General features: G+C 43.8%; 1 long non-coding RNA gene across 2 annotated transcripts in view; it reads right to left on the bottom strand.

The window, feature by feature from the left end:
• LOC116764090 overlaps positions 1 to 12,064 on the bottom strand; it is an 82,346-nt gene extending 70,282 nt beyond the window's left edge. Inside the window, exons 1-4 of one of the 2 annotated variants that reach the window (XR_004352717.1) lie at positions 11,937 to 12,058; positions 10,767 to 10,875; positions 7,411 to 7,492; positions 5,148 to 5,238 (exon numbers count right to left, since the gene is read on the bottom strand). This is a non-coding gene — a long non-coding RNA (uncharacterized LOC116764090). Of the gene's footprint in view, positions 1 to 5,147; positions 5,239 to 7,410; positions 7,493 to 10,766; positions 10,876 to 11,936 lie in introns of both variants that reach the window. The other variant, XR_004352716.1, reaches the window with a different exon arrangement.
• Between the last annotated feature and the right edge of the window lie 5,465 nt (positions 12,065 to 17,529).

The following is a 17,529-nucleotide window of genomic DNA, read 5'->3' on the forward strand; positions in this document are numbered from 1 at the left end:
ATAGGCAGAAGACTTAAAGAGACATTTCTCCAAAGAAGAAATACAGATGGCCAATAGGCACATGAAAAGATGCTCAACACTGCCAATTATTAAAGAAATGCAAATCAAAACTACCATGAGGTACCACCTCACACCAGTCAGAATGGCCATCATTAAAAAGTCTACAAATAACATATGCTGGAGAGGGTGTGGAGAAAAGGGAACCCTCCTACAACACTGTTGGTGGGAATGTAAGTTGGTGCAGCCACTGTGGAAAACAGTATGGAGGTTCCTCAGAAAACTAAAAATAGACCTACCATATGATCCAGCAATCCCACTCCTGGGTGTATATCCAGACCAAACTATAATTCAAAAAGACACATTCACCCTGATCTTCACAGCAGCAATATTCACAATAGCCAAGACATGGAAACAACCTAAATGTCCATCAACAGATGAATGGATAAAGACGATGTGGTACATATATGCAATGAAATACTACTCAGCCATAAAAAAAAGAATGAAATAATGCCATTTGCAGCAGCAACATGGATGCAACTAGAGATTATCATACTAAGCAAAGTAAGTCAGAAAGAGAAAGACAAATACCATGATACCACTTATATGTGGAATCTAAAATATGACACAAATGAACCTATCTATGAAACAGAAACAGAATCAGAGACATAGAGAATAGACTGGTGGCTGCCAAGGGGGAAGCAGGTGGGAGAGGGATGAACTGGGAGTTTGGGATTAGCAGATGCAAACTGGTATATATAGACTGGCTAAAAAACAAGGTCCTACTATATAGCACAGGGAACTATATTCAATATCCTGTGATAAACCATAATGGAAAAGAATATGAAAAAGAATGTATATACATATGTATCACAGAGTCACTTTGCTGTACAGCAGTAATTAACACAATGCTGTAAACCAAGTATACTTCAATAAAAAATAAGTTAATTTAATTTTTAAAAAGATTAATTCCTTCAGAAGAACAAGTACTACACATTCACAAAAAAAGCACCCTTTGAAAGTTTAAATTTTTGAATTTCTTTGCCACTTCCTTAGTTTTGATCATCTTGGACAATATATTTTTAATATTGACTTTTAAAAAGAATTGTGTTTCAGTGTTTGCTATCCTTAGAGAGACAGAAACAGATAAGTACAACTAAATACTTATTTTTCAAAAGTCTCCAAAGTATAAGGGAAATGAAAGTAATTATATCTTCAAATGATTTTGGGGTATGTTTCTAATTTCATACTTCTGATGCGATTCAAGATTAAAACTGTATCAAGACATTTGAGACATGCCGCATTGGTATTAAATGAATTTAATTTTGTGTAAAGTGGTAGAAATATTTTCTTCAGCAAACATACCTGCAGATATAAAATCACAACCATAAATCTACAAAAAAGCAAGCTATTGAATGAAATCTGATTGGTTATTTCCCTGCAGTATGGATCTGCTAATAATTTAATTTACTACTTGCTAACAGAAGCCAAAATTTAAATATACATATATATATATCTTCAATTTTAAATCATTCATATATATGAACTACACATATATAATATAACAATTGTTCATATATATATATATATATATATATAAACAATTTAAATTAAAGAAAGTACATCTGGTGGCCTATTTTTTCCCCCCGATTTCTAAAGAACACCATATTCTATTCTAGGCAGTGGAATGTCAATCCACCTTAAGGGTAGTTCAATGAGCATATCTGAGAAACCACTGGTTTAGCCAATGATGTACTTATTGAGGGAGGCCCTAGTGCCACTGTCAAGAGCTTATCCACAGGAGAGACAAGAAGGTACTTGTTTGGTTTGTGAAAAGGAGTAGTGAGGAATGGCAGGTGGCTGCAGGCTGATGACACGTGATGTCCATATATATGTAGAACCAACACGCCCATAATTGCACCCATTTTCCATACCCAAATCCAAAGCCTTTATATCATTAATCCCAGGCAAAAATCGTAAGAGTCATGTGTGTTACTATCCCACGGCTTCAAGATGCCTATAAACTCATATGAGTATGTCTTAGTTTTATCAGTGGAGGACAAACCAGGCTTCTATCACCAAGCCCCATTCCATAACAGGCAAACCAGTCCAAGACTTCTCTGAGTGCTGCAGGAGAGTCTATGGAAGGGGCGCTCACTCCACTGTGATGCCTAAAATGCCTTTGCACAGAGCAAACATTCAATACATGCTGAGTGAATGAATGAGTGAACTGGTGTCATAAAACAGGCTTATTTCAGGGAAATTCCATTCAACAGGCTGGCATTCCTTCCTACCCATCTTAACTGTTAAGCTTGCCATCAGACAAAAAATTAATTATAAAACGTTAGAGCTGAGGAAATTTTAGAAACTCTCTACTCTCCAGAGGTATACAACTTTAATTTCGTGGTAAAAATCACTAGGAGTGATTTAGGAGTCTATCAGACCTGAGTCCAAATTCCACATCTACCATATTTTGGTGAGCAAATAACTACTTCTGAGGCTCTGTTCCATGTATGCATTATGGGATATCATAATAATACATACATTAATTGTATGACTATCAGGGGATGAAATGACACAATCCATTTGCCATGGTCGGCTAAGTAATTTGCACCAAGTAAGCACTCAAGACATTAGCCAATATTAATAGCGGAGAGATGAAAACAAAACTCTGGGACTGATGCCTACCCTAGTGGCCCCAGTGGTCATAATGACTTTCTTCCATTCAGCCTGCCCTCTTCTCACTAAGACTAAGGAAGAGAAGATGAACAAATTAGGAATAACAATTTGAAAAAGGCTTTATACTCCCTGAATGAATGGAATTATAATAAAATGATTCATGAGTTCTGCAGAAATATGATGAGACTTTAGATCTTTACGTTAGTTCTCTACAAAACCAATTTATGGCCCTAAGATGTACCTTCCCACCCAGCCCCATCCTTACCAGGATCAAATATCATTGTAAATGGAAAAGTCAACAACACATAATCAACAAGCTAAGTTACAAGCCAGTGAAGTCTCGGAGCTTTGACAGAGAAAATTCAGATTTATCATTATATGTAAAAATAAGATGATATGAAGAACTCAATCTAAAAAATATTACCTGGAGATCTATAATCTCTACAATAGTGCTATGAAAAGTAAAGAGCTAGAAATCTATTTAGATGGTTTTCCTTATAAGAAAGCACTTTCTGTATAACTTTTAATGTACTATTGATGAGAACAATTCAACAAAATTCAAATAAATACCTGCAGATGTCCTACAAGAAGAAAAGAACAGAGTTAGATGTGACGGGATAACTGGACTTCAGGATGAGTAAGACCCTATACTTGACCTCATGGACGAGTCATGTACAGAACGTCAGAATTCTAAAAGGCCAAGCTAAGTACCAAAAGGAACATGTGGGGACTCTTAAGGAGGAAATAAAATATTGGTTAGTTGATTACGAAAAGGCAGAAGGGAGCAGGTTCCCTTTGGCTGCTCTTTGAAGAGATCACTTCCTTTCCCCCCTAGTCCTGAGGCTAGGGTGGCATGGGCAATAGAGGAATGTGGGGACTGAGAATCATTTCTACTCTCACCAGAGTGGCTGGAAGCAGATTTTCTTACCAGGATGTAGTAGTATGCTAATATTTAAGGGTTCTTGAGGTCAGAGAGAAGGGTTTGAATACTCCGGCTCCATCTCTTGCTGTGGGTCAAGATTCTTACCTTTCCAACACCTCGGCGTCTTTATCTGAAAATTGGGGATGATGATAATATCTCCCACCTGAATGTGAGAACTACATGATATAGTGCATACGCAGGGCTAAATTTGGTGCCTGGCAAACAGAAAGTGCTCAGTACGGCAGGCGAGTGTAGTGACAATAAAGGCAAAGATGACGGGGGTAGTGCTGGTGCTGCTTCTGCCCCCAGAACAGGCTCTGACTGGGAGAGAGTTAAAGCACCTTTGGGTTCATGGGGGTTTATATATAAGCAACGGTTGATCAATGTGAGCTGGTTGTCCAAATGATTACATGCAATCTAAGAAAAAAATGGGCCTCGGATCTGCTCAGCTACTTAATAATATTAGCAGCGGTAGCAGTCAAAGAAGCTAAATTTTATTAAGTGTTTATATGCCAAACAACATGCTGAACGTTTTAAAAGGATTTACTCACTTATTACAACGAGGCTATACGCTAGGTCCTGATAATGTTATTCGTCTCTTTCAGATGTTGACTGAGCCTCAGAGGGGTTACAAAAGCACCTAAGATCCCGCTGTCAGTACATGACGGAAATGAGTTCAAATCCAGCCTGTCTGACTTGTTCTTAATCACTAAGGTATGAAATTAAGCATGTTGCCCTTTGCCTGATTCTCCTTCTGAGGCCTGAATATTTCACTTAGCTCTCTGAGTGCAGAAGAGAGAAAATTCTCTCTCCTTGACCCAACTGGGCATCAATATCCAACTCCCCTTCTCAAAACGGGTTGCTTCAACGAGCAGCAATGAATGCCGGGTCGTGAACCAGTCACCTTGGTGACTAAGAGTCAGACACTAGGGAAAGAAAATGCTCTGTGACAAACCTACCCTTATACAGAAACAAGACAGAAATGGGGGGATAGGGCACAAGATAATGGAATAAGGCATAGGAAAAATAGCACCTGGCATCGTGACAGTAATAATAATAATAGTAGTAGTAGTAGTAATAGTAATAATAATAGACTTTACTATGCTCTAGGCATTGTATTAAGTGCTTGGTGTAAGTGACTTCATTTTAACATTGAAAACAAGTCTATGGGGATGAAATATTATTAACATCATTTTATAGGCAGGAGTATTGAGGTTCAGGTAATCAGGTAAATTGCCCAAGCTCATATGGTTAGCAAGTGGAAAGCAGAGATTTGAACCAGCACCTACGCTCCTAACCATTATGCTATAACCATTATGCTGAAGACATAAGAATTCCAATGGTCTTTCCCCATAACCCACTCCTGCACTCCAGACTTAAATAGTCCAAGATCAAGAGAGAGCAAGCTTGGAGTTGCCACTCTTCAGTGAGTGTCAATCATTTCAAAACAGTGTATTTGCTAACAAGATGCAGTTCCTGTGATAATCTTCTCAACCAGCTATCAAGAAACAGGAAGCAAAGATTCAAGTAACAGTATGTTCCTACTTACGAGGAAGGTGGGACAGCATAGTTGACATTGGGCTTAACTGTTCTGGAAAACGTGGTCCCAGTAGGCATACACGCTGGTACATTTTCCCCACCTACCAAATACAAAAGAAGTATTTCATTTCCATGTTGCTCTTCAAAGTTCCACCTCATTCGTGCCTCTCATTCATCCTCTGGCCTCTTCCTGTCTCCATTTCTGTACAGAAAGGTGCTGAGTCTCTGCTCTCGGATACGAAAAGGGTGTGTTAGGAGAGGGAGCCATGGTACCTCAATGTCTGTTTTTTTTTCATCTTAATTCTATTATGCCAACTCCACTGAACTTAATTAGAGCGAATACAGAATTACACAATTACCCTCTGTTCTATTCTTCAGATGTTACATTTTGATAAAATTTATGACATGCTGCTCTCCCCTTGAACACCAGATGAACACTAGAAATGGAAGTGTGTTGACATAAAATCTGTTATAATTACAATTAAAGTATAGCTTACATAATGATAGTGTTAACATAAAATTATAGATGCGTAGAGACAACGTGGTCATGCATTTTTTAGTGTAAGTACATGCTTAGACCAATATCTGTTAGCGGAATGAAGATGGAAGAGAATTTTGGTTAAGCCACAAAGGCTGTTTAAGGACTTGCAGATAGCTAAGGGGAACTCAAAGACCAGTAAGATAATATTTTCCCTGCCATGTTTTCAATTGCAAAGTGAAGGGAAGATGTGAAAGTAAGTACCCCTATGGAAATAACAAGACAAGTACATTTTTTTCCTTGAATACCTGGGTAAATGCTTAAATTCTAATGTATATCAGTGATGCAAATTTTCAACTGAGTTTGATAAATCATAAAATAATAATTATACATATATGTATATAAAACTGCATGGAACTAGACAGTTCAGAATTACTTCTAATTAAAGAGGTACCCTATGACAACTAACTTAAACCTTACAAAATATGGTTCCAAGTACCCTATCAGAGTGAAAAGTAGGAGACTGAAAGGTTTATTGTAAATGTTTGTAGTCATGGTGTCTTAACTAAAACTACTGTGTCACAAATACTATTAAAATAATCGTGGGCTTCCCTGGTGGCACAGGGGTTGAGAGTCTGCCTGCCGATGCAGGGGACACGGGTTCGTGCCCCAGTCTGGGAGGATCCCACGTGCCGCGGAGCGGCTGGGCCCGTGAGCCATGGCTGCTGAGCCTGTGCGTCTGGAGCCTGTGCTCCGCGACGGGAGAGGCCACAACAGTGAGAGGTCCATGTAACGCAAAAAAAAAAAAAAAAATAATCGTGACATTTTATTCACTTTTACTGCAAAACAAACTATAGGTATTTTTTTATTTCAGGTAATTATTTTAGCTAACAGTTATTAAATGTTTTGAGAAGACAGAGTGCTAATTTCATTACTTCATTTTATCTTTAAAATAGCGCTTCCATGTAATTATTCTTAATATCTCCATTGTATTAAAGTGTATCTCTAGTTTAGACCTTTCTTCAGAACTGCAGACTTGTGTATCCAACTGTGTACTCAGCATCTCTACTTGGACGTCACGAAAACATCTCAAATCTTATACCTCCAAAACTGGTCTTTAATCCCCCAAACATGCTCTACCCCAAACGTTTTCCATCTTAGGTGACAGTAACCACACCTTTCCAGTTCCCCAGGCCCTAAATCTCAAATTCACCCTTGACCCCCTCTTCCTTTCCATTCTTGCATTCAATCTACCACGAAATGCTGTCACAACCTTCCCAATGTGCCACTTCTGAGAATTACCAGCCGTTAGCAGCCTGGTGCAGGCCACCAACATAGACCTCGAGGATCCTGTAGTCGCCTCCCGAGATTCTCCCTGACTCCACTCTCTCCCCACATCCTCAAGACCACAGATAGAGTTATGCTTTTCAAACAAGAGATAGTTCATGCCACACCTCGGCTAAAATCCTGCCCCTGGCTGCCTACATTTAGAGTAAAAGACACAATGCATGTGATGGCCTCCCAGGACTTACCCAATCCATCCCATCACATATCCGACCTCCAGCCCTCCTGCTGTCTCTTCCTCCCCACTGACTAAGTCAGCCAGGGTGGCCTCCTTGATATTCCTCCAAGCTGCCCGGCATATTTCTGCCTTAGAGTTTTGAGACTGGTTATTCTTGCTCCCAGGGAGTGGTCTCCCCATCATACATTCTGACAACTCCCTCACTTCAAGTCTTTGCTCAAAGGTCAACTTATAAAATCCACCCTGACTACCCTATTTAAAATCAGAACCTACCTGTACACTCCTCCAACACTCCCAACCCAAGCCTCTTCAGTGAGCTTCACATCCTTTTCCTTATCCCGTAGCGCCCATCAACCTGTGACAAAGCATAGAATTTATTTATAACATCCGTTTCCACATGAGAGTGTAAGGAGGGAGAAAGCATGCAAGAAGGAGCACGCAGGCAAAGGCTCTTGTCTAATTTATTCATTGATACGTCCAAGCATAGAGAACAGGAAGATGCTTGATAAATAGTCCTGAAAAAGATACAGATGAGGAAACTAGTAGTAAAGCTCAGAAAGTTTAAGTAACTTCCTCAAGGTTCTAGAGCTAGAAGAGGGTCACAGTAGAATTCACACTTGGGGATGTCTAACTTCAAATCTCTTAGCCTCTCTGCTATCTTTTTTTCTTTTTTTACTTCTTTGCGGTACGCGGGCCTCTCACTGTTGCAGCCTCTCCCGTTGCGGAGCACAGGCTCTGGACGCGCAGGCTCAGCAGCCATGGCTCACAGGCCCAGCCGCTCCGCAGCATGTGGGATCTTCCCGGATCGGGTCACGAACTCTCAACCACTGCACCACCAGGGAAGCCCCTCTCTGCTATCTTAAGTCCATGCAATTCAGGATTTGTTTTAATCAGTGCCATGGAAATTCTCACTCCACTGAATAGGATCACTAAAGTGTTCTCTGTCTAGATTTATATATATATTTTCCATTTAAACAAAGGAAACAGAAGAGGGGAATTCATCATGGGTTACTGCGGTAGTTTTACAGCAATTTTAGCAATAATGACATTTAAGTAATAGTGATATTTAATGATAGCATAATAATAATAAAATAATAGCTCTTAAATGTATTGAAGATGAATCGCATGCTAAACTCGGTGCTAAAATATTTCCATGTATATTTTGTGCAAAATCCTTACGAATATTCTATCAGATGAGCTTTATGTGTAACTCCACCAGGCATACTTCTCTTATTCCGCTTTCAAAGATAAGGAAATTGATGAGAAGTGTGGTAACCGAGACTGGTAATAAGTTGTGCGTATGAATTTAAATTCAGGTCTAACTCCAGAATTTGATTCTCAATCCATACATGAAAATTCTGATAATTCCTTTGATAAGGGTATGTTCTTCCTGGAAAACATCCCCCATTATGTCTGCCTGTGCTCATACCTTCAGAACACAGTCAAGTTTGAAACATGATAAAAATGTTTAAATAGTGTGCTTTAATAAATGGAAATATCTTCATCTAAACAGTAACACAAAAAGGCAGGCTGAGCCCTTTGAAGTGGCTTCGTTGCTATCTTCCATCCAGAACAAGAGAAGGAATCAACAGCTGCAGAGTAAAGAAAGCATGAAACCCAGAGATGGAGGATTCTGTAAATGACCAATTACAAGACTATGAAGCCACACTTTCATAGCAAGAGGCAAAATATTCCATTAAACTGAAAATTCTTCTACCCCCACTCCAAGGCCCACACAAACATTAATGTTGCATTTATTAGGATGTATTTCCTGTGCTCTATCAACTTGACTTTCAGAAACTGTATTAATACAGTCCTTTCGCTTTGCACATATATCTGAATGATGGATTCCATTACTGGAGTTTTGTAGAAAGAGTGGAGTGAATGAAGTAAAGTTTGGGAAGAGCCATCATAATCCATAATGATGGGCATTGAATCAGGACAAGAAGAAACCTCTCTTCTCATTTATTTGAATGAAAATTCTACTATATATTTATTGCCTCTGTACAGGGCCATCTGTTGAATAATGGAAAACAAGCATCTTTCATTCGGAGGTGGGATTTGTGTGCTCAAGTTTCGATGGGCCTGCAGAATTAATCTTGTTTTAGAAATGAAACAAAATGTAATTTCTTACTGTAAGTAGATGTGGTTAAGCAACTGGCAACTTTGATGTCTTTAAATCACTGCAGTTTCAGGGTAGGCAAATCTACAATTATTTCAAGCACTTCTTTATTGGTGCAACAATTGAGCAGTGTACATAGTGGTCAACAACCTGGGCATTGTCAGACGACTCTTAAGTTTGAATCTAGACTTTGCCACTCACCAGCTATGTGACTTTCAGCTATGAGAATCACTTTCTTCAGCTTTACGGTGTGGGTTATTATATGCCCTTTGCAGAACTACTGTAAGAACTAAATGCATATGGGCACAGTGGCTCATAGTAAGGGCTCAAATTAGTACTGTGGTCACTACTAGTAGTATTGAAAAGAAATTAGAACTTCTATTCTCATAAAGTGGGATATGTGTCCCTTTATCATTGTAATTTCATATCATTTTACTTTTGACCTTATAATTTAATAGCTTGATCCAAGAAACATTCAGCAGTAAATATAACTGAAAGAAGATTACCTGTCAAACATGAAATACTGTAGCATCAAGTGTGCTGGCACAATACTCTTCTCAGATAATTAACCTGTAAAAATATGTTATTGTCTTCTTTTTAATTGAGCACATTGAACATATATATTTACTGTGCCAATTGGCGAAAGGTCCATTAATTAATCAGTCTAACTATATGTTGCATAAACGTCTTCTAAACATAATCGTATATGTATTTTATTTGTTGGGAAAATGTGTTTGAGATTGTTCTTTTCTGCCTATTTAAAGTAAAAGACGGTGAGAAGTAGAGTTAGGCTTAATGTACTTTGTACCCCATTATGCCATGAAAATGCTTCTGTGCCCTGGAGACAACATTCTAAAGCTTCCAGGTAGGAGGCATACAGGTTGCAGTTTATATCAGAAGTCTTTGCTCTCTCTCTCAACTGCGTCTAGATGGGAAAGATGTGGTCACAAATGCTTCAAGGTGATATAGTAAATGTCGGAAAAGAGGCGGGTAGGAGGCAGAGTTTTGAATATCTCAAACCTGAGCTAGAAGGATTTTATTTAAAGAATATAGCAGATATGATTTTTCACTTAAGGAATGCCAGTCAGCAAACCTGACATTAATGGAGGAAATTAGCTCTTTTAGCTATAATGCTTTCAAATGCAGATGGCTGAAAACAAATTCAAAATAGTCAAAGGAAATTTAAAAACAAAAACCAAACAACAACAACAACCTCAACAAACAAGTACTAGAAATTCAGGGATGCAGCCATATTCAGATACAGTTGGATCTGGAAGTTCCAGAGTATCAGCAGGGTTCCAGCTCTCTCCATCGCTCAGCCCTGCTTACCTCTGCAAGACTTTGTTTTACAGAAAGTCTCTTCTTGTGCTGGATGGTAACTGCAAGTCCCAGAGTCATATCTCCCCAGCTTAGAAATTCTAGAGAGAAAAGACAATTCTTCCATTTTGCTCTGAGAGAAAAGTCCTGGGGAGGAGTCTGATAGACTTAGCCGAGGTCAGATGCCTACCCATGAGCCAATCACCTGCTTTACTGGAGTTCAGTCCCTGGGCGACTCATCCCCGGGGCCCGTGAGGAGGCAGGATGGCATTATCTGGCAGTTCTCCAAGAAAAGCCTGCTGTTTTTGTAAGATGAAAGGGGAGAGGACATGGATAATGAAACCTGTATCTGCTTCTGTAAAATCCACAGAATCTTACTCCCTGCCCTGTGTCGATGACCATGCAGTAAGCTGACCCAGAAGGTCATTTTTCCCACAACAGTCTTTATATATATGACTAAGGAACACACTGGTAAAAGAATATGGGAGAAAGTCTGAATATGACAAGTCAGCTAGACTGATATTAACTAAAAGAGCTGTGTGAAAATATCCTTAAAAAGTTGCCCCCAACTCACTCAAAGTCCAAAGTTGGAGCTGGAAATACAATGTCATGGAGTTTGGATAAGAACAGGTTTTCTCCAAGCTGAACTATGACACAGAGATTAGAGACTTCTAGAAACTATACTTTTTCAAAGAAAAAACATCACATGAGAAAAATGAGACCTAGAAAAATTAAATGACTTAAGCTAATTAATGGCAGGACTGAGACTAGAGTATACTTTGTGTAACTGGCTATGGTCTTTTGTTGTTGTTATCACTTCAGAACGAGACAAACTTAAAGAAAGGAAACACAACCAAAACTCAGTGCTTGGAAAAGAGATGGATGTGAACGCCCACTTGTTTCTTACGTATAAAGTTACCCCTCGCAGTGTTTTGGAGGAGAAAACGCTGGCTCTTCCCAACGTTGGTTACATACACAAAGATTCCAAAGACAAGACAAGTGCTTAGCAAACAAAGTAACTAGAACCAGCTCAGGCTTCCCCGCGCCGGGTCCTACGTTCCACGGTCAGAACCACCAACTGTAACCCCCCGGGTAACAAGGTGATTCAGAAAAGCTGGCGCCTTCAGAGAAGGGAGAAAACTTAGCCGGGAAGAGAGTCAGGAGGAAACTTGCTCAGCTTCTTGCTGGGGTCTGAAAGGATCCCAATAGAGTCCTTAAACCCCTCAGGTTTCCCCAATCAAGCACCCTCGCCTCCAACCTGGGCCACCCCAGATCTGACTATCAGACGACAGAAGTCTGCGGACGCACGGAGAGCTGACCACCCCACGAGAGGGACCTACGCGCGGCCGCGCCCACTCACCCGCCGCTCTCCGGGAGACGGGAGACCAGCCCGGGGTCCCAGTCCTGGGCGTGGCCGACTCGCCCCTCTCCGGGCCCGGCTCCAGCTCACCTCGGCGCGGCCCGCCTGGACGCCGCCATCTTGACCACAAAGGGGGCCTCGCGCCGGAGGCCCCTGAGCGGGCGCCCTGAGCGGAGCCGGAGCGCCGGGGAGCCCCAGGTCGGCGCCCTACGTCCCCCGCGCGCTCGCGCCCTGTCCACGAGCGACGAGAGTCCCGCGCGCAGCGCCCGACCCAGGCTTCCGCGGAACCGGCGCCCCGCGTAGCCCGCACCGCGGCTCAGGCGGCGCCGAGGGCGGCCCGGGCAAAAGAGCGGGCGCGGGGCACGCGCTCAGTAACATGGCAACGCGAAGCAACCCGGCGTCTCTGGCGAACCCCAGCCCTCCACCGCGAGGAAGCACGGACGCCCAGCCCGCGCCGCCCCTCGGTCGCTCCGCCCGCCGCTGCCCGCTGGCTATGGTCTTTTAAATCCATGATACAACGTCTATATGTAACAAATCTGTTAAACCCTAAATGTTTATGATATTCAAGTAATCCATTATCTGAATTATTCTTGAAGATAAAACATCCAAAGACTTCTTAATTGTATAGGTATACATACATAAAATACACGTGGAGGTAACTTCAAATATAGTATGGGCCTGTCTCTATTCCTTCCCTCTCCGCCTTTCTAAAAAATGCCCCTTTAAAAATTGCCCACTCACCATCTGTTAGGTAAATTTGCTGAAACACAGTAAATGTGGAGACAGAAATTGTTATAGAGACTATTCCAAATGGCACTGACACCTGTATTTATGAAATTTTTAAAAGGTTAAGTTAGAGTTGTTTTTTTTTTTAAAATCCCACTATAGTAACACCACATCATCCTAGGTGCCCAGTTCTATCCAATTACATAAGATGGAGAAAGAGAGAGAGAGAGAGGAGAAAGAGAAAGAAGAAAGGAAGAAAACCAAGTACTTATGTATAAAATGTTGCTGCCAAAGTTTGAGATTATACTCAAGCATCAATGAACAGAAGGAAAACACAAATTTACAAATGTATTTCATTTATGGTATGAGGGACACAGGTTTAGATTTGCAACACGCTCCCACAAGGGTCAAATTGACCACTTTTTTCTATCTAGTTGCTCTTGAGAGAACAAAACAATTGAAACAGATGCCATTCAATTCCAAGTCTATAGCTTAGACCATGTCACTGCACATGAAATATTGTTCATTCAGAGTCAGCACATAGCAAGAATAATTTATACTCTCAGAGTGTTTGCTCTCAAGTCAATAGCAGAGAAGCCTTGACTAAAAACGTTCCCATTACTTTCCATTGTAATATATCTTACTTATAGCCCATGAAACAGTGGTCAGAGGAGATTTATTCTTTGGACACCATATTATATAATCTCTCCACTTTAAGCCATCCCCCACTCGGCGATTATTTTTTAAATATGTTACTCGTAGTCAATATTAATTTACATTTAATCTTTCTTAGCATTAGGAGAGTATTATTTTGTACAGGCTCAGAAACAAATCTCCCGAAATTCCTCCCTGATGCTCCCTTCAGGCTGAAAATGCATTGCAGGGTGGCTGCAGTGACTTAATTCTAGTTGGCAGAGCCCTGGCCACACACTAATTTCATTAGCCTCAAACTCCTGGATTTGAAAGATCCACTGAATATGATTCCTGTCCTCTGACATGTCACTTACTAACCAATTCACTGTGCATACAGAGGAGAGAAAGGACTTGCTCAGCTCTGGCCCACCGGCAGGCAGATGAGAATTCCCAGTCAGAGACACTGTTGACATCTGAGTGGTCATTCTCGCCCGGGTCCTCATTTTCAGGAAGGAACCTCAATCCAGGCTTTGCTGGCAGCTGCAGCATTTGTTACATCCATTAATAGCTCCTTGTTCCTTCCTGCCCCCAGTGCTTAGCATCCCCCATTTCAGTCACTAAGTCTTCCTTCCCCCAGCCTAGAAGCTTACCTCACCATAAATTTTTATCTCAAATGATAGGTTAGGCACATTCCCCACAGCAACCCACAGGGACTGGGGAAAAGAAAACTCACATCTCTGGAGAGCTGAGAATTCAACCATTTAGAGGAGTTTCTTTTATACAGGACAGTCTTCATTGAGCTGAACCCTGCAATCCCAGAGAAGATTCACCTACCCGTTCTTTTCCTCTTTCCCTAAAGTGACTGTGTCTTTGAACAATGGGTCTGTGTTCCACTATTCTCTCTATTCATTTTGCAGGTTTACAGAGGCTGGGAAACCGGGGACTGGACTTACATGCCAGGAGCTTCTAAGATCACACGCAAAAATAAGGCTACTGGAAGAGATTGTTGGAATCTATCTCTGTATATTTGAACATGGGCAGTGGTTAACCAGGATGCTCACACCAAGCTTATATCCAGCTTGCAGCACAAGCTACAAGTTGGTGCATCCCTCCTACTACCAGCCTCTTCTCAATAAATGCAGAAGAGGCTGCAAAAGAGCTGGGGGCTCTTTTCCCTCAGCTGTTCAATCCAACATGAATAGCAGCAATTTGCAAATTAGAGGAAAATGACAGTGTTTTCTCTGAATGGTTTTGGTCCCAACACACACTGCTAATGCTGGCATTCAGTTCCTTTCCTTCCCAGCCCAGGGAACGGGGGAACTAAGCATAAGGCAAGCGTTCTCTTTTCTTGCAAGTGCCTCAGATCCACACACCAGAGAAGGAATCAGCTCCCCCTGGAATCTTTTTCAGCAAACACAATCCTTCAGCCTAGTCTGCAAGCTCTCTCTTGACTTTACGATTTCACTCTTTTTTCGACACGCAGGCCCATCTGCAAGCTCCCAAGCTCCAAGTGAAGGCACCAAAATAATTTTAAAAATGTCAAACAGCAAATGTGCCTTCAACCCCCAGAGCTCCAGTAAAAATACTGTGAGTTGCCCCTGTGGTTCTCAGGTGACCTCTGGCCTCATCCTCCCTGCAGCGCTGCCTCCTCAGGTTCTCTAGTTTAAGCTCAGAGGTAAAGGAAGTGCTTCTGGGTTTTGCTTCCAACAACCCAGGCTCTTCCTGAAAGCATTACCTCAAAGTGAAGGCTGCCCAGAAGCACTTTTGGCCTTGCAAACATCTAGAGGTGGCATACTCAACAGGTGCTAGGGATGCTCAGAGGCTCAGAGGGGCCATACCAGGCTGCAGCTTTAGACAGGCACCCCTCCTTCTGGCACAAACACAAACTTCATACCCCTGGGTGCTGATGTAGTGACAGCTTGAATCTCACAAGGCATCCCCTCCAGAAACCCAACATGCTTCAGGAAAGGCACTTGAGAGGGAGCCAACTTTTTAGTTATGGGGAGCACAAGGGTCAGCCAGAACATCTGGAGAAGGGGCTGAGCTTGGGTCCTACCAGGCAGGGAGAGAGCTGTGCATTAGGAAAGGATCAGTTCAAGACAGAGATGAACAAAAAAACTTGGAGATAGGGGTAGAGAAGGAAAAGAGAGGCAGACATTGAAAGGGAGAACATAAAAACAGAGAGACAAAAAAAAAAAAGCAGGGAGAAAGAGACACAGGGAGAGAGACACACAGGAAAGACAGAGAAACAAGAGAACCCATAGTCACGCAGACCCTGAAACTCAATTTCTTCATCCAGAGCCATCCATCTATACCCAGGGCGGCACAGGAGCCTTGGGGCCGAGGCTGCGGGAGCAGGCGGTGAGAGAGCACTGCAGCACCGCCCACCGCTCAGCGGGCCCGATCCGCCGTCCTCGCATCTTCCGCCGTTGCCCGCCTGCACCCGGAGCTAGAGGACCGCCCGGCCTTGCTCAGCGCACCCTACTGCCTCCCTCCAGGCGCCTTCTTGTCTGGCTCTGAGAATCGTCCTCAAAACCCAGGACTGGGGTTGGGGGCTGCGTTAGGGAGGTCGTGGGAAAGGATGGGCACAGGGTGGGTGCAGAAAAAGCGACTGTGTTTCGCAGTTAGCATGAGCTCACCTCCGGGCTCTGAGCTGGCAGGAGTAGAAAGCTGATCGCCCGGCTCCTGCCAGTGGCCGGATCGCAAAGGCAGTTTAGACGGTGCAAACAACTGCCCAGAGCAAATCACCTAGGGGCACGTCTGCGGGTGGCTTCTCCCCGCTTGAGGACAGTCCCCACGCCTTCCGCCCCATGCCCTCGCAGAGACAGGTTACAGGTCGGGAAATCCAACCCGAGCGAAATGGGCAATTCACGTCCAAATGGAGGTGAAAACCTAGCCTTCGGTTTAAGAACTGCCTCCCTAAGCTCTTCTCGAAATTTTCCAAGGCAGCTGCAGCTTGTCGGGCGGCTTGGGGCAGGGAAGCTGGGGACTTGAGAAATGCCTAGTTTCTAGGCGTCTTCTCATCTTTCATATTCCTTGCGCCTGCGTGGCTCTCACAGGAGCCCGGCACTTTTACAAGCCTGTTTTGGAACCATATTTCACTCGAATGCAAACCCATTTAAATCATCGCCTTGTTTTTCGGAGACTGTTTCTTGTCAATGGGGCCATAAATCCAGAATGTCAAGCCGGATGGAGTGCAGCGCGGACAGGGGAGAGATGGAAGGGAAATGAATCAAGCAGGGAAAGTACCTCCTCGCGTGAGGTGGGAGGGATTCGGCAGGATCTCCAGGGTGGAAATGAGCGAAGGCTGACCAGACCCCGCACCCCTGGAGTCCAAGCCAGCCTTCAGGATAAAGAGCGCGGGGAGCTACGACGCGCTCTGCTCTGGAGGGAGCGCCCCCCTACCTGGAAAAGCCTCAGGATGTTGGCTACCACGATGGAGCCCGAACCCCCCGAAGCCCCAATCACTCCAACTACTTTCTCGGGCTTGACGAAAACCGGAGGCTCGCCGTTGGTGCAGCGCACTTCGGAGGTGTCCTTCTGGATGAGCGCCTGGACGAAAGTGAGCGACTGTTCGAGCGCATAAGTGTCCCTGGAACAAGTGTCCAGGATCCGCGCTGCCAGCGTCACGTTGGGCAGCAGGTTGGGATCGCTGTTGATCTGGTCCAGGGCGTAGAGCATCGCTTCCAGCCTGTGGATCCCGTTCTCTCTCTTGATGTCGCCGCAGGGCACTCCGCTGGGACCCTTCGCGTGCACCGGGAACAACCCCCCGAGGGTGACGTCCCCCTCGATCCGAATGGAGTGCGGAGCGTACATCTCCTGGCCGCGCGCCGCCGCCGCCAGCGCGCACAGAAGCACCTCCAGCACGCAGCAGGGAAACTTCATCAAAGTCAGGGCGCGGAGCAGCTTCCCCAGCTGGACCATGCTGCTCCCGCGGCTGCGGTGGTGGCGGCGGCACTCGAGGGGACGGTGGCGGGCTCGCCGGAGTCCTGGCCCCTTGGGGTGAGCTCCTCCGGGGAAGCCCAGGGTCTCCTGCGGGCGAGGAGGGTAGGGGCGCCCGGGAAAGGGCAGCCGGCGAGGGTGGGGGGTCCCGCGGCGCCTGCCAGCTTGGGGCGCCGTGCGCTCTTGGGTTCCCCGGCCAGCGCGCCGCGCTCGAGCTCGCGCTCGGTGGCTTGCAGCTCGAGCTCTCCAACAGCCCAGCACTGGGGAGAGAGCGAGGATGGCTATCGCTTTA

Source organism: Phocoena sinus, chromosome 13 (genome assembly GCF_008692025.1).
Source record: "Phocoena sinus isolate mPhoSin1 chromosome 13, mPhoSin1.pri, whole genome shotgun sequence".
Lineage (NCBI taxonomy): Eukaryota > Metazoa > Chordata > Mammalia > Artiodactyla > Phocoenidae > Phocoena > Phocoena sinus.